We start from the raw sequence: 15,032 nt of genomic DNA, 5'->3' as shown, positions 1-15,032 counted from the left end.
TCACGAGGGAAGGGTGCTTTCCCGTGGGGGCTTGGTTTCTCCCCATTGAACTCTCGGCTCATGTTCTGCTCCTTGCACCACCAGTTCATTAAACTTTCTTCTTTAAAAAAAAAAAAAAAGGGATGGGCGCCTGGGTGGCTCAGTCGTTAAGCGTCTGCCTTCGGCTCAGGTCATGATCCCAGGTTCCTGGGATCGAGTCCCACATCGGGCTCCCTGCTCCGCGGGAAGCCTGCTTCTCCCTCTCCCACTCCCCCTGCTTGTGTTCCTGCTCTCGCTATCTCTCTCTGTCAAATAAATAAAATCTTTAAAAAAATAAAAAATAAAAAATAAATAAAAAAAAAATAAAATAAAAATAAAAAAAAGGGAGGGGCATTTGCAGCTCAGAGGTTTGTTTTCACTTTATTTTTATTCTGTTGTCGTTATTAGAGTCAAGGCATAGAGAAAGTGAGGCGCAGAGGCCCTACCGGATGCCCATATTCCCAAATCTGTCTTCCCTGTTTCATGGCACCAAGGAGACAGTTCACGGTAAATGAGGAAGGCTCACCCCCACCCCCACCCATGTGGTCCCCTCCCAGCAAGACGGAGGTAGCTGGTGTTGGTGGGGGGAGAACATGCAGCTGCCATAGCTTGTTGCTAGTGGAAGGTGGATGTCAGAAGCCGTCAGTCCCACGTTGCTCAACAACCCCAAACTACTGCCCCGGGGTGTACATGGAAGGGACCCGGAAGTGTGGAGAGACAGAGCTCAGAACAGCTGCTGCTTAATAAGGATTGTGTGCCTCCTTCCATGAGGAGCTACTGACCTCACTGTTATGCCCCAGTGATCCCACAGGAAGGTCTGGTCAGGTGGCCTTGCCTGCCTTTGCCAAGAATGAACACCTTGCTAGCTGGGGGCAGTGGGGGGGGGCAGGAAGCAAACATTTAGGGAGCTGCTCCCGTGACCCAACATTGAGCTCAGAATCTGACACCCATCCTCTCAGTCTTCACTGCAACCACATAAACTAGGTGTCATTCCCCCAGAGGAGGGGAAACTGAGGCTCAGTCTGTGTGTGCATTAGGCTCGGCTAGGCTGTGCTGTAGTAACAGACGGCCCCGAGAATCTCAGCCATTTTATGCAGTTAGAGTGCACTTCCCACCACACAGCAGCCTCTGTGCAGTGGCTCAGCGATCCCGGCTGCTTTCACCTTTCAGGACACGGGTCAACGCCAGGCCTCCTCCACAACAGCCGTGGCAGGGCAGGAGAGAGCCCGGAGAAGCAGGCATGCGGTGTTCACTCGCCTGGACCCCGTTTCATTTGCCAGAACTAGTCCCATGGCCCCAGCCAACCGCAAGAGGGCTGAGTCTTCCATGCCCTGCAAAGGGGAGGAGGCCCGGATAGTGGTGAACATAGGGCATGTTGACCACAGGGACATTTAATGACTCGCAGGGAGTGAATGGTAGAACGAAGGTGTAAACTGCCCCACAGCTCAAGAAAACTGACACCAGGGAGGTGAAAAGACTTGACATGCTCAGAGCCCGTCACTGAAATACTCCAACTAGAACTTAGTTCTTCCACAGCCTAATTTGAAGCTCTTCCCAACACATATAACTCTCCGTGAAAGACCATCCTTTCCCCTCAAATTAGCTTGTCTCTACCTACTCACTAATGCCTCAGATCCCACCATCAGGACATGGTGCCTTCACGGGGCCCTTCCCCGGGGGAGGTCATCGTCAACGGAGGTCATCGTCAACGGTGACAAAACCATCAAAGGGTCACCTTGTGTAGCCTTAGGGTTAAAAACGTTGGAGACAGAATTAAGAGAATGGAGAGATCAGGGTGAATGGGAGAGTCCAGGAAGGCTGCTCTGAGAAGCTTCTGGCTTTGGTGAGATGTGATTAAAGGGGGAGTTCATTCCCGATGGAAATTCCTTCCTAATTCTCTTTCCTCCTCCATTCTATTCTATTGCATTTAAAAATCTACAGGGAGATGCTTGGGTGGCTCGGTCAGCTGGGCATCGGAGTCTTGATTTCGGTTCAGGTCATGATCTCAGGGTCCTGGGATCAAACCCCACATCGGGCTCCCTGCTCAGCGGGGAGTCTGCTTGTCCCTCTGCCCTTCCCCCTGACTCATGTTCTCTTTCTCTTTCTCAAATAAATAAAATCTTAAAAAGAAAAAAGATTCTCTCTCTTTCCCTCTCCTTCTGCCCCTCCCCCTCAAATAGATAAATAAATCTTTAAAAAAATAAAATAAAAATTTGCAGAGTGCCTTCCATTTACTATTTTATTTAACTTCCTGAACAATTCTGTTAGGGAATTGAGAGGGTAGTCAGATCTTTCTTACCATTTGACAAAAAAACTGAAACCTACAGAGTATAAAGTGGCCTATCAGAGCAAATCAGAGCCTAAACCCAAATAAAGAAGCAAAAATATTAAAAAGGAATGATCATCAATCTTTGTGTGTATGTAGTAAAACTGTCACATTTAGAGCTACCTGGTGGTGTATAAATTAATACACTTTATAAAAATCAGGTTTTTGGTACAAAATATTTCATACTAATAATGGAATTCATATAATGCATATATGATATTTAGAATAATAGAACACTATATCTACAACCCTGCTTATTACCAATGTTCTAAAACATTAGGTCACTTTAAGTTTTACAAATGATATATACCAAAATATATAGCAATCATGCAGAAGATGGAAACTTTATTTTTTTATTTTTTTAAAGATTTTATTTATTTGTCAGAGAGAGGGAAAGAGAGAGAGACAGGCAGGAGGAGAAGTAGGCTCCCTGCTGAGCAGGGAGGCCGATGTGGGACTCAATCCCAGGACCCTGGGATCATGACCTGAGCCCAAGGCAGCCGCTTTAACTGACTGAGCCACCCAGGAATCCCAGAAAATGGAAAATTTAAGGCCCCTTTTCTCATCATGTCAACCTCTGAATCCCACACCCCAGGAATAACAACTGTTAGCAATTGGACACATGATCCCATATATGTTCATCTTGGAAAACAAGCCAGCCATATATATGCATGTGTGTGTGTCAAAAGTCATAAAAAAAAAAGTCCATAACTGGGGAACCTGGGTGGCTCAGTCAGTCGAGCGTCCAACTCTTGGTTTTGGCTTGGGTCATGGTCTCAGGGTTGTGAGATTGAGTGCTGCATGGGGCTGTGCTGGGCATGCAACCTGCTTAAGATTCTCTCTCTCCCTCTCCCTCTGCCCCGCTCCCTGCTCTTTGTCTCTCTTTCTCTCAAATAAATAAATAAAATCTTAAAAAAAAATTTATAACCTTTGGTCCTGTCACCCTATTGTGGGAATTTATCCCAGGAAAAGACCTCCCAGGCTCCCATCTTTCCTAGAAAGGGCCAAATTCATTCCCACATGAGACTTTTCCCTTGTTGTTTCCTCTGTTTCCCCAGATTTGCTTGTGGTTGGATGTCCATTCAGGTCTCAGCTCAAATGCCACCACCTCTGAGAGGCTGCCCATGGTCACCTGTCTAGACTTGCTCCCTCTCCTCACACAACCTCCTGGCACACATCAGGAATGCACATTTTAGTCCAGAGGATAAATGTCCACTTGTGAAACCAGCACCTGGTCTACTTAGGTAAGGGATGTTATTCAACTTACCTTGGAACCCTGGCAGCTACTTCTGCAAAGAAAGAGTTCTTGCTGGCTTTCAAGACTCTAAAAACCTGGCTGAGTGGGAAGTCGGCCAGCCTGGGGCCAATCTGACTGTCATTTCTTCCAGCAATCTTTCAGATGCAGATACTGCAGGCAGGAAAGTTGCCTTCCCACTAATACGTTTTCCTTCTTGGCTTCTAAAACAAAGAAGAGGTAAAGAAAATTCAATGGGTGAGAGTCTCTGTCAAAATAACACATAGGCAACACTTAATTAAGATGAATAATTTCAGCACTCTCAAGTCAGACAATGGAAATATTAAGAGTTTCCACCAAAACATAAACTGGGCCAAGCGGGCGGGGTCTCCAAAAGTTTCCAAGAACATTTCCAGTTGGGGGAGTCAGGGAGCAGCTTCTTGCTTAGGGGCGGGGGCAGTTAACTAATGACTTGGTTATTTCACGCATTAAGCTTGCCGCCTGCGCATTTGTATTTCAGATGTGCCTCTTCTGGCAGACACCAATAACTGCCTGCCCGGGAGCCTTTCCAGCCCTCTCCTCCATTTTCTGCTTCCCGCTATGGACAGTGAAAAACCCCAAAATTCACTTTCCCAATCTCCCCAGCAGCTAAGGGTGACCCGTCTTTGCCCAATGAGAAACAAGGGGTCATCTGTTGTAAGGATCTAAGAACGTTTTCTCCCCGCTTGACAAAAGGAGAGAAGTCAAAAAACAAACTCCTCGCATTGGCCCTGCACCTCATTCCCAACTTTTGATCCCTGTCATGTGGGTGAATGATTCCAGGAGCTATGGCAGCCATCTTGCTACCATGAGGTGACCAGCCTAAGGATCAAAAAAAACCTCTAATAATGGTTTGTCCTCAATTACATCACAGGGGGTTGCTGAACCTACCCTGGATGTACCCTGGAATCTAACTCCCAAAATAAATTTCTTTACAGTTTAAGTTAGTTGTTCTCAAAGTTTGTGGTTAAGTTAGCATGTTAGAATCACCTGGGAAGGGCGCCTGAGTGGCTCAGTTGGTTAAGCAACTGCCTTCAGCTCAGGTCATGATCCCAGGGTCCTGGGATCGAATCCCACATCCGACTCCCTGCTCAGCAGGGAGCCTGCTTCTCCCTCTCCCTCCGCCTGCCACTCCCCCTGCTTGTGTTCTCTCTCATTGTCAAATAAATAAATAAAATCTTTAAGAAAAAAATTTCCTTTAAAAAAAAAAAAAGAATAACCTGGGAAGCTTTTAAGATTCCTCATGCCCAAGCCATAGCCCCTACCAGTAAAAAATCAGCATTTCTGGGAGGACTGCAGAAGGTAGGGTGGTACTCAGGCATCAGTACTTTAAAAAATCTGGTGATTCAAAGGTGTAGCAAATTTGAGACCCAATAGCATAAGCCAGTGTTTACGTGCTTACAAATCACCTGGGAATTCATTAAACTAAGACTGATTCGGTAGGTCTGAGCCTCGATATTTTTAGCAAGATCCCAGTTGATGTGGATACTGCTGGTTCAGGGACCATACTCTGAGTGTGGAGCATCACTGTTACAGTGGCTGAAGGCATCCTAACTGGTACATCCTTTTTCTAGAGGCAAAAGTCCATCCTCATTATTTCACTGGTGTGGGTGGAGGGAAGCCCTCCGGGAATGGCGAGACAGCAGGAAGGGCCTCTCCCTGCCAGGGGTCTATTAGCCACTCTGTGTCACCAGGCCCCCAGCCAGAGCTGATGGGTTCTTAAGTCAATGGCTCATCCAGTAGTAAGCAAAATCCTGGGCTGGAAGGCTGGCTGTTTGCTGGTGTCCTATCCTGGGTGCTGCCCCAGCCAGGCCAGCTCTTATGACCCACCCAGGCCTCTGCAGCCTTGGGCAAAAGGGCTCTAACTAAAGCTTCCCCTTTATTTGGGGAACTTCCTCCACTAGCCTCCATCTCAGCTCTGCCCCTGGCTGGTAATAAGGGGGTGCTGCTTAAGGTAGCATCTTTCTCTTTGGTCGCTAAAAGTCAGGCTTCCAAAAACAGTCAAGGTGAAATTTCAGGCCAGAGAGAAAGAGCCTTGGCAGAGGCCCTCCGTCCCCTTCAGAGTCGTCTGCATATTTACCTCTCCTTACCTCTTTCCTTCCAATCTCCAGGACGACATGCCAGCCTCCCGACTAACAGAGCAGTCCCCGGGGTACTTCTGCAGCTCTGAAAGCTCTCAGCAAGGTCATCGGTGCCCACCCCCCCCCCCCCCCCCGGCTTTCTCCTTCTCCCTGCACTTCCGACTGGCTAGTCTACAGCTCCATTTCCCTGTTCCCTTGTGTAGCAAACGCCCTCGAGGAGATCTGTCTGCCCTTCCATCTGTGTCTCCTGCTGTCCCACGCATGCCTGCGCTCAGTCTCCTGAGGCCTCAGTCCCCACCAGCCTGCTGAGGCTCTCTCGTCCAGGTCACCCATGGCCTCCAACCTGCCGGTCTAAAACGTTCTCCACTGTGAGCAGCTTTGGGCACAGGTTAGCCTGCCCCTTTCCTGCTGGCGTGCTTTCACTTGGTCAGCACGCCTCACCCGCTTGGCTTCATCTTTCCTCTCTCGCTTCTCTTGTTCGGTCTCTCGGGCTGGTTCAGCCTCCTCTTGCGGACCTCCGTGGTAGAGGCCCGGGGCTCGGTGCTCTCTTCCCTGCTCCTCCCTTCTAAGTTTCTCCAGGGACCCCATCTCTCCCATAGCTGTCAGCTCCAACTGCAAGCCATGCCTGACCCCACCCCAGATCCGGACTCACGGCCTCCCATCACCAGCCGCACGCCAGTATCTCCCTGGGGGTGGTCAATGGGCACCTCAAGTGTCATGTCTCCCGAGCAGAATTCTTAATTTCCCTTCACCAGCCCCATTGACTTGGAAACTCAGGGGGCAAACTAGGAAACAGCCTTGCCTCCTCCTTCCTCACACCTGCCTCTGTCCCAGCATCGAATTCTCCTGTCCACTTTCCCAATAGTCGGCAGCTTTCAAATCCCTTGCTCCTTGCACCTCCCAAGCCAACCTGTGGCCTCCTGTCAGACACACAGAAAAAGCAGGGCTCCATGGGCCACAGAGATGCAGCCCTGCCTACCTCTGCACCCCCATTTGCCGCCATACTCTCCTTCCCCACAGGGGAGCCGTGCGACCTCCTTGTCACGCCTCAAGTTCCTCAAGTTCCTTCTGGCCACGGGACCTCCTGCAATTCCCTCCCTCAAATCTGCTGGTCCCACTCCTTTCCCTCAGGCCTTTGTTCGGTGTCTTCTCTTCAGAGGCTTCCCTGGCACAGGAGCAGAAATAGCTTACCTTTCCACCCCAACCACTCTGTCTCTCCCCTTGTCTTGCTTCATCTTTTTTCCTGACGCCATTGACTTGATTGGATTCTGTACTGATGTGTTTGTAATGGTTTTGTTGTCTGTTCCCCTTCTTGTCTGTAAACCCCACCAGAGCAGGGCCTTATTTGCGTCGTTCACGGCTAACTTGAAGAGCCAAGCACAGTGCCTGGCCCACAGCAAGGGTTGAATGAATGAATGAACATGTATTGCCTTGGCCACTTGGCATATACTGTGAGGAAGGTGCCTCGGCTCAGGCTAATGCACCTAAGAGACCACATGTCTGCCTCAGAGCTGCTTCTGGAGTAGAAGCTGGGGCCCGTTCCCAGGATGGTCCTGTGGTCACCTGATCCATGGCTGCCGCCCCCGGGGTCAGCCTCCCAGGGATCCCTCAGCCAGCCCTGGGGGCCATTTGGTGGCCTTGGTCTCTTTCATTCGCAGTCCTGAGGCTCCGCAGGCCTGGGAGCAGTTGGGTCAGATCTGTGGCCTAGGCGCAGGAGCTCCCGGAGCTCTCCTGAGACTGAAAGCCACCCCCACACTTTCTCTGTCCTGCGTCCAGCTTCCCTGGGGGTTGGTGTGAGTTCCTGCACCGGTCCTTTCAGCCCAGGCTGAGAGGTTAGAGAAACCGACCTTGGAGGCTGCCCTAGGGCGAGCTGATTAGCCCCCGGAGCACATTAGAGGAAGTAAATAAATGGATGGATGGGTAGATGGATGGATGGATGGATGGATGGATGAGTAAATTAGTAAAAGCTCCTCTTGCCTCTCTGTTTACCACCCTGGAAATTCTACCCTTAGAAATTCATCCTTGGGGCGCCTGGGTGGCTCAGTCGTTAAGCGTCTGCCTTCGGCTCAGGTCATGATCCCAGGGTCCTGGGATCGATCCCCGCATTGAGCTCCCTGCTCTGCGGGAAGCCTGCTTCTCCCTCTCGCACTCCCCCTGCTTGTGTTTCCTCTCTCGCTGTGTCTCTCTCTGTCAAATAAATAAATAAAATCTTTTAAAATTTTTTTAAAAATCAACTATACTTTAAAAAAAAAAAAGAAATTCATTCTTTTGGGGCACCTGAGTGGCTTAATCAGTTAAGCATCTGCCTTCGGCTCAGGTCGTGGTCCCAGGGTCCTGGGATCGAGCCCTGCATCAGGCTTCTTGCTCATGCTCTCTCTAGCTCTCTCTCATGCACTCTCTCTCACAAATAAATAGATAAAATCTTTAAAAAAAAAAAAGGAAAATTTTTTTTTTTTTTAGTCTCCACACCCAGCATGGGACCCAACATGGGGCTTAAATTCACAACGCTGAGATCAAGATCTGAGCTGAGATCAACCGTTGGACACTCAACCAACTGAGCCACTCAGGTTCTCCAGAAATTCATTCTTAAGGAATGAGAAGACTGTGGCTCTACCTCCTGCAAGAAGTCCCCCAGCCCCCACCCTCGTACCCTGCCTGGGCCCTCCCTCAGCAGAGGTGCCTCCTCATCCCTCCAGGGCCTCACCCCCTCCACCTCTACACCAAGCCAGGTACCCCCGGGGGCTGGACCTGCTTCTTCCTCACCGTGGTGTCCTTCAGAAGTTCCTCCACCTGGGGCGCCTGGGTGGCTCAGTTGGTTGAGCGACTGCCTTCGGCTCAGGTCATGATCCCGGAGTCCCCGGATCGAGTCCCACATGGGGCTCCCTGCTCAGCGGGGAGTCTGCTTCTCCCTCTGACCCTCTTCCCTCTCGTGCTTTCTGTCTCTCATTCTCTCTCTCTCAAATAAATAAATAGATGAAATCTTAAAAAAAAAAAAAAGAAGTTCCTCCACCTTACTGTGCAAATAAAATCATAAGAAAATAAGAAAAAAGAAATCCCTCAGGGATGGGTCAAAGGCATAGATTGATCTGGTTTGGGGCCTATGCCTGTAAGCTGTATTGTAAGCTAACACTCCTGTCTTCTAACACAAGGACCCTCAGGTGACACCGGCAGGGACTGTGTAAGCGACAAGGCTGCCTTGATTTGGCTGGTCTGGGGCACCCTGGGCCTCAGGACCTGAACGCCCTCTGCCTCCGCCCACCACTTCGCACCCCCCCCCACGGACTCTCCCACTCAGCCAGCCCGAGAACCACTGGCTTTTTGGGCAGGCTAATAGGCGCTGACTGGAACGAAGGCCCTGGGTACGTGGGCATCTCTCCGGACGGCCTGAGTCACTGAGCCGCGCCGCCAGCCGTGAACAATTCAGCCTGGAGAGCGCTTCTGAAGAAGCCCGGTGCCAGGCCCTTGCTGGTTGCTGGGGAAATGCAGAGAGCCATGGTCCCTCTCAGAGTTTCCAGTCACCGTAGAAGGTCAGAGCTCGGGAAGTAGCTCGACAGCCACGATGGGCGCTGGTGATGAAGCGCAGGGTAAGGGGAGGAAGTGGCTGGGGGCGAGGGGCGCTGACCAGTGCCAGGCTGGCTCCAGCACTAACTATCTGCCGGCTGGCTCAGGCTGCTCGCGCCACCCCCAAACCTGCCGGGAGGGCCTGTTATGGGAGGGGAAGCAGGGTCCACAGAGTTGAAGGTTCTGGCCCTGAGCCCCGTGTGTCTTGACTGCTCTTCTGTCTCTGTCCAGATGCTATGTGGGAGCAAACAGAGAGCCCAGGGAGCCAGCCTCTGACATTGGACCCTGAGGGTCGGAGGGGTCTTGGAGGCTTGCTGCCCAGGGGTTAGGATCCCTCCATCAGCTGGGGAGTCAGGAGGAGCCCCAACGCCCTCAAGTCCCCTGTGTCCATGTGCCCCCGATCACCCAAAGTCCTGGCTCGCTCTGCCTGCTCTAAGAGCCCCGGATACTCTGGCCTTCCCTCCCCTACCAGACTGTGAGACCCATTAGGGGTGGGGGACAGGATTCCCGCTTCCCCACCTCTATTGTCCACCCCACCTCTCGGGGGCAGAGCAGACACCCAGCCAATCAGGCCCTGGGGGCTGTCGGTGTCACAAGACATCCGAGAGGGCCCAGGGGCTGCAAAGTTGGAGGTGGCCTTGGATTGGAGAGGCAGCATAGAGAAGCCAGGGGTCGACAGCCCAGCCCAGCCTAGCTGAGTGACCCTGCACTTAACCTGTCTGTGCCTCAGTGTCCTCAGTTACAAACTGGAGAAATACACTGTTGCACCTACCTGCAGGCATTGCTGTGAGCAACGCTGCTGGGAGAGAGAGCGTGCAGAGCACCTGTACAGCTCAACACATTACCATCAAAGTACTGTCCTGTCACCGGTACTGACATCATGTTACCGTCAGTGGTGCCTAGTTGCCCCTCGGGCTCTGGGCCAGCCCCAGTTACAGACCTTGGACTTTGAGCTTGGGCTGCTTGCCTTGGGCTTCTTTGGTCTTTTTCTTAATCCTGGGGGTGGTCAGGTGTTGGGCTTGGTATCCACAAAGCCAGTGGTGCTCAGCCTTGGTTGCATGTTAGAACCCCCTGGCGACCTCGGAAAAATCCTGATGCTCCATTAAATAAAAATCTGTAGCAGTAGGAGCCAGGCATCAGTACTTTGTGAAGCTCCCCAGGAGATTCCAACCAGCAGCCGAAACTGAGACCCAGGGCTTGATGCTCATTTCTCATGCACCCGTGAGACAGTACTCCAACGGCTGGAGGCTGGTTTGGGGGTCAGACAAGTGTCTCTTGACCTACTAGCCACATAACCTTGGGCAAGTTCCTTAAGACTTCTCTGAGTCAACTTCCTCATGTATAAAACGGGGGGGGGCAGTATCAACCTCACAGGTAGGTTTTGAGGAATAGCATCAAGTTAAATAGGGTGCCTGATACGTAATGGGAATTCAATATGTATTATTATTTATAGGCATAGCTCAAAGCTCCCCTCGTTGGTTGAGTATACCTTCCAACAGGCCCGAGAAGATGTTACCCACCCTCCCCACACACATACATTTTAAATTTTCCCCCCTGAAGCTGCATGAATCCAACTGGGACAGGACTTTCTCATTTGGAGTCTTCAAATCCCTGGGTTAGGAATGGGGAGAGGGTCCCCCACGCATTCACCCGGGAAAAGCTGCACAGCCTGATTGAAATGTTGTTTCCTTGCTTTGGGCTAAAATGATCTTATCTCATACTGATTGGAAGCCCTGGCAGTTAAATGCCCTTGATTAATTAAGATGCCAAAATAGATCAATGATTACCTCTTCCATGCATTTTTCCTCCACAAACCTCTCAAAAATGAGGATTTCTAGAGAAAAATCCTGGCCATAGGAGGGATCACTGGTAATGGCATGGTTGGGGACCCCTAGACAGGACAGGATCAATCAGAATGTGGTGGTTTCGCCAATCCATATCCAGGTGTTCGGGCTCAGGTTAAAACTAACATTCTGGGGGCGCCTGGGTGGCTCAGTCGTTGGGCGTCTGCCTTCGGCTCAGGTCATGATCTCAGGGTCCTGGGATCGAGCCCCGCATCGGGCTCCCTGCTCAGCAGGGAGTCTGCTTCTCCCTCTCTCTCTGCTTTCCCCCTGCTTGTGCTCTCTCTCTCTGTCAAAAATAAATAAAATCTTCAAAAAAACAAAAAATAAACAAACAAAAACAATAGGATTCCTTTAAAAAAATAAAAACTAACATTCTGTTCTGGCGGGAAGGGCTGATTTTTGTCCTCCGAGGAAGGGTCAGGAGGCCAGACCCACAGAACTTGTCTACCCTGCTAGGCCAGAACTAATGTCTGAGCTGAAGTGTGGGAGCTGAATTATAGGGAAACCGTCATGGTAGAGCCTCTGCCTTAACAGACATGATTACTATAATAGATGCCATCTCTGAGCTCCTACCATATACCAAGCATCTGACATACCTTCTCTTGCTAAGTTCTACCAACAGCCCTATGAATTAGATACTAATGTCCCCAGAGAGAATTTCTTCATTCATTCATTCAAAAATATTTATTGAGGGCGCCTGGGTGGCTCAGTCGTTAAGCGTCTGCCTTCGGCTCAGTCATGATCCCAGGGTCCTGGGATCGAGTCCCACATCAGGCTCCCTGCTCCTTGGGAGCCTGCTTCTCCCTCTGCCTCTCTCTCTCTGTCTCTCATGAATAAATAAATAAAATCTTTAAAAAATATATTTATTGTGCTCTCACCATATACTCAGCTCTTTTTGGGGGCGAAAGCCAACACAGTCCCTGCCTCATGGAGTTTACAGTCTAGTGGGGGAGACTCTTATTACTTGGACAATACACAGATCAATGTATCAGAATCCTTTTGGCAATATGTCAGATTGAGCTATTTCAGGTTGCCTTTCCCTTGCTACCATCTGCTGCATAGAGCATGAGACAACACAGCTGAGCTCAAAAGAAAAGAAAATCCTCAGATTCCAGAGATAGTGCATGAACTCAAATCCAGAGTAAGGAATGGGAGCTCAGCCTATGATTCATGGGGTTTTGACTAGACAAAGGCTCTACGGCCTGGAGCCTGGCGTTCTAAGGCCCTTTTAGAGACAGGAGGTAGCCCCAGGCTGTCTGAGGCAGGAGAGCTGGAATTCATCCCCCTGAACTTATCCTTTTAAGGCTTGGAGCCTTAAAAAGAACCCTAGTCAGGGAAGGAGGAGGCTGGGAAAATTCTACCAACCTGGCCTGCAGAAGGAGCAACACTTTCTCAGCATCCTGGGCTTGGGTGGGAGAAAAGTTCCTATGAAAGATGGAAGGTCCAGGCCTGACCCACATGGAAGACAGAGGTGGACTGCTCCCACTGCATCCCTATCCCTCGGCGTGCCACCAGTCCCAGGACTCTTGTGCCAAAAGTTAACATAAAAATTAGTTCAGAACCTAACACCCTGACCGAAGCAAACCCCAACGTACTCTGTAAGAACATTTTCACAATGTAGGGCTCACAAACATCCCATAGGAAAAGCAACTCCCGATGAAGATGAGTTCCCAGTCAAAATTACAAACCACACAGGGAAAGAAACTATCGATAAGAGATCATCAGTAAATACAAAAACAAAACAAGACAAAAAATGTGGAAGAATTCACCCTCTCAGAAATAGAAGTAATAGACAAATCTAAAAACAAAATAAACATTTTGAGTGATTATAAAGAATTTTTTAAAAGAAGGGGCACCTGGCTGGCTCAGTCGGTGGAGCTTACGACTCTTGATCTCGGGTTTGTGGGTTCAAGTCTCACATTGGACGTAGAGATTACTTAAAAATAAAATCTTAGGGCGCCTGGGTGGCTCAGTTGGTTAAGCGACTGCCTTCGGCTCAGGTCATGATCCTGGAGTCCCAGGATCGAGTCCCGCATCGGGCTCCCTGCTCAGCAGGGAGTCTGCTTCTCCCTCTGACCCTCTTCCTTCTCGTGCTTTCTATCTCTTATTCTCTCTCTCTCTCAAATAAATAAATAAAATCTTTAAAAAAAATAAAAAATAAAATAAAATCTTAAAAAAAAGAAAGAAAAGAAATAATGAGAGAACAGGATAAGAAAAAATTGATGGAAACCAAGCCAAATAGAAATTCTAGAAATGAAAAATACAGTTTTAATAAATTATTGACGAAAATTAATAGGTGAAACATCAGAATAAGACATTTAGCAAGTTGGGTTATACCTCTGGGAAAAAATCACTCTGCTAGTACACAGTGAGAAAATGAAGAGAAGAAAAATATGAGAGCAACCATGGCTGAGAGATATAGAGAAAGAAATGACAAAATCTAGCACACCTTACCCAGCATATCCAGGAGAATGAAGAGTGTATGGGAAAGGAGCAATATTTGAAGATGTAATGGCTGGGAATTGATCAAAATTGAAGAAAACCCTCAATCTTCAGAGAACAAATACCCAGAGTCCCAAGAAAATAAACAACACAAATTCACACCTTGGGCACAGGGTGGAAAATCTGGAGAACAGGAAAGCCAAGCACATAGTATTGGATAGTATGGTAGTTCTGTGAAGGAGAGGTACCTGGTTCGAGGATAGCATGTAAGTATGGGGTGTGGAGGGAAGGGTGTGCTCATCTTCCCTAGGGGTCAAGGAAAATGTGATGATTAATTTTACATGTCAACTTGACTAGGCTGTGGTACCCAGCTATTTGGTCAAATGCTAGCCTAGATGTTGCTGTGAAGGTATTTTTTTAGATGTGATTAACAATCAGTGGGTTTTAAGTAGAGCAGACAGCCTTCCATGAGGTAGGTGGGTCTCATCCAATCAGCTGAAGGCCTTAAGAGCAAAGGCTGAGGTCTCAGAAGACGGGATTCTGCATCAAGACTGCAACATAGAAACCCAGCCTGCAGTCCCCGTGGAATATGGACTCAGGACTGCATCATGAATTCTTACCTGAATTTCCACTGTAAAAATCTCTGGTTTGGTAAGTTTGTCGTTTCTCTCCATTTTACAGGAACATAAATCCCTAACTATTAACCCCCTAGAGCGATTCTGTGTTCACTAAAGTTGGAGAACCACTAAGTGAGAGTATGGCAGGTGCCTAAGCAGAGGTCTGGGGCCTTCGGAATAACCATCCACCCTGAGTTGACCATGATCATGCTTGCTGCAGGATTTACTCCACTCTCTTCAGCGTGAAGCCTGACTTGTTCATGGATATGTTTGCTGCTCCAGAGTCTGAAGGAGACAGTGGGGGACTGAGTTCTAGAGCCAGTCTGAGGGGCCTGTGTACCTAACATGTCTGTCCTGGAAAACCTGGGGTGGTGACACATGACACAGGCCCCAGGCCCTCGGGGTACCAACCTGGCACCTCTACGGCCGAGGATTGGGGCTGGCTTTCTGAGAGCATATCTCTCAGAAAAGGAGAACAGGAGCTCCTGGGGCGCAGGCAGAGATCCAAATTTTAATATCTTTTGTTTCTAGCATTGTGTTCCTTAGCACTAAAAAGCTCAGTCTATAATGCAAGGGAATGGAGAATGAAGGGAAAGAGGAACCGCCTCATCTTCCACCTCTAAGAAGAGTCAAAGTACAGAAATCCTTTTGCATAAAGCTGACATGCAGCCAGAATGTGCCAGAATTATTGGAGTATTGATGTGCTTCCATTCTGCTTTGTAATTAGTCCCAGTCCCGAGCTTGCCCCACCTTAAGTGTCCCCAGTGCTCTGGCTGCCCCTGCCCTTCCCTGGAGACCCTCACCCTCAACCAGGACCTGCCCCAGCCCCTCAAGCTAAGTTAGCTCTGTTTGGTCACTGCCCTGGTGTGC

The 15,032-nt window shown here is 49.3% G+C and overlaps 1 long non-coding RNA gene across 2 annotated transcripts in view; it reads right to left on the bottom strand.

The window, feature by feature from the left end:
• Nucleotides 1–421: 421 nt before the first annotated feature.
• The window catches only part of LOC148163865 (uncharacterized), a 37,908-nt gene continuing 23,297 nt past the window's right edge, over nucleotides 422–15,032 (bottom strand). For both annotated transcript variants that reach the window (XR_015768486.1, XR_015768485.1), the window contains exons 3-4: nucleotides 3,612–3,802; nucleotides 422–1,349 (exon numbers count right to left, since the gene is read on the bottom strand). This is a non-coding gene — a long non-coding RNA (uncharacterized LOC148163865). The remainder of the gene's footprint in view (nucleotides 1,350–3,611; nucleotides 3,803–15,032) is intronic.

The sequence above is a fragment of the Eumetopias jubatus genome, unplaced genomic scaffold, assembly GCF_037043125.1.
Source record: "Eumetopias jubatus isolate StellerSeaLion01/CBP00866 unplaced genomic scaffold, mEumJub1_p1.0 scaffold_7, whole genome shotgun sequence".
In the NCBI taxonomy this organism is placed as follows: domain Eukaryota; kingdom Metazoa; phylum Chordata; class Mammalia; order Carnivora; family Otariidae; genus Eumetopias; species Eumetopias jubatus.
The sequence above is the reverse complement of the archived record's forward strand: the minus strand, read 5'-3'. Positions and strand labels throughout refer to the sequence as shown.